This window comes from Olea europaea, chromosome 10 (assembly GCF_002742605.1).
Source record: "Olea europaea var. sylvestris chromosome 10, O_europaea_v1, whole genome shotgun sequence".
NCBI lineage: Eukaryota > Viridiplantae > Streptophyta > Magnoliopsida > Lamiales > Oleaceae > Olea > Olea europaea.
Genome location: NC_036246.1, coordinates 35,787,844 through 35,790,210, shown reverse-complemented (window position 1 = coordinate 35,790,210; position 2,367 = coordinate 35,787,844). Strand labels below are relative to the sequence as shown.

At 37.1% G+C, this 2,367-nt stretch overlaps 1 pseudogene; it reads left to right on the top strand.

The window, feature by feature from the left end:
* The window catches only part of LOC111400592, a 15,338-nt pseudogene that overhangs the window by 12,686 nt on the left and 285 nt on the right, over window positions 1-2,367 (top strand).

The following is a 2,367-nucleotide window of genomic DNA, read 5'->3' as shown; positions in this document are numbered from 1 at the left end:
TTTTTTTTTCATGTAACAGTCTACAAAATAGAAACTTGAACGGTCATTTGTTGTCCTGGGGGCATGTTTTGAGTCCTGATATTTTTATTTTTCCTACTAGTAACATGTTACAATCGATATTTTTCCTACTAGTAACACGTTACAATCGACATTCAAGCATTTAGCCTCTTATTCAACATATTGCTACTTTTAGCTTCTCCTAATATACTTATCAGTAACATTTTCCCAAAAACATGATTATCATTGATTCTAGGGGTATAGACTTATCAAAATGGAGAGATCTTCAAAGGGAGAAAGGAGAGAAGGCTGACATGCAGAAGTTTGTTCAACGTGTGCATGGAAATCATTTCATTCCAAATACTGTTGTAGTGGACTGTACAGCAGATACTTATGTTGCGAGCCATTACTATGACTGGTTGCGTCAAGGCATGCATGTAATCACCCCAAACAAAAAGGCCAATTCAGGACCACTCGAGCAAGTAAGAATATATTTACACGATCTGGTTTGCAATATAGTAATATAGTTGCACTTTGGTAAGCTGAGCTTACATGTTAATCATGTTCGTATGTGCATGCCTGTGCACATGTGTATACTTGTTGCCCTCACTTATGGTATGTTTGGTAGGAAGGATTAATGATTGCAAAATATTAACGAAGAAGAATAAGCTAAAATCTACCAGTCATGCCCAGTATTGTATACCAAACATGCACTAAGTGACTTTCTCTCCCAAATTCAGCAGTGCAGCTTCATTTTGGGAAGATTTTTCATTTTTATAACTAGGATCTCTTCAATAAATTTAATAATTTTCCTTTTTTTTCCCTTTTTGTGTAATGAATCCAGTATTTGAAGTTGAGAGCTCTTCAGCGACAATCCTATACCCATTACTTCTCTGAAGCAACTGTTGGAGCCGGTTTGCCAATCATTAGCACTTTACAAGGTCTCCTTGAAACTGGGGATAAAATATTGCGAATTGAAGGCATATTCAGGTTAGTAATGGTGATATATTGTCCATGTTTAGGAGCATTTCAAGGTTGGTCATACATCAAAATGCTTTAGCAAACTGTAAGTTTCTATTCATTCTCTTCACTCCTTGCGTGCGTGTGCAGTGGAACCTTAAGTTATATATTCAACAACTTTGTGGGCACACGAGCTTTCAGTGATGTGGTGAAGGAGGCAAAGGAGGCAGGTTACACTGAACCAGATCCAAGAGATGATTTATCTGGAACAGATGTGGCCAGAAAGGTATTACCTGTTGATTCTGTGTCATACAATGGCATTGTACCTCTTGTCTCCTGCTTTGTGTTGTCAACAAGTGGAAAAAACCATTGAATGATTCAAACATCTCTTTGGTATTCTTTCAAGTGCAGGCCAGATTATACTCTATTTCTCTGAAAATGGGGAGTGTAGTACTCTTTATGCCATTATAGCATGGTTGGTAGGAAGGATTGGATAGGGCTGGATAATACTAAAGAACAAAAATAACTAAAATCCTTCTCATTATATCGTCTTGTCCGACATTCTATATCAAACATGCACTTACAGTATGGTGAAACTGCAGCATGTGCATACTGTTTCAGATTCTATGGACTTAAGTCTATAGGATCCAAATTTTTTCTACTTCATTCTTTGACTCCGTCCTTTAGCGAGGACGATTGCCACATTGTGGTTGCAAGGTTTTACTTTATATGCTTTTTGCCCTGATTTTGCAAAACAAATGCCACCCACATATGATAAATCAAGGCTGGCAGTAGATACGAATATAATAGGATAAATTTAACTGGAGATTAGTAGTTTGGAAAGTATTTATAAATGATTTAAATTATAAATAGATAGAAATGACTGGTGATAAATGGGCAGTAGTAATACTAATGGAACCCTCGAAATGTGTGAATAAAAGTGATTTGAATGTTTATAAACAATTTATAAACATGAGCCAAACATAGGCTAGGTTACTTCGATGTGCTATTTAAACTAAATATAAATACAATGCGATAAATTTTTCCTCATAAAGAAGCTGCATGGTGCAGGTGATAATTCTTGCTCGAGAATCGAGATTGAAGCTAGAACTATCAGACATTCCAGTTCGGAGCCTTGTTCCAGAACCATTAAAGGCAGGAAAATGTTTGTTCATTAAAATTTGTCTGGTTAAGGGAAGCCCCATTTCTCCTCAAATATGATTATCTGATGGTTTGTTTCAGGCTAGCGCCTCGGCTGAGGAGTTCATGCAGCAGCTGCCCAAGTTTGATCAAGACTTGGCAAACCAAAGGCAAGAGGCTGAAGCTGCTGGAGAAGTAAGTATTCCATCCTTTCTGCCGGAACTAAACTTTCAACAAAGATACAATCTGTCTCCTAAAATGACACCTAAT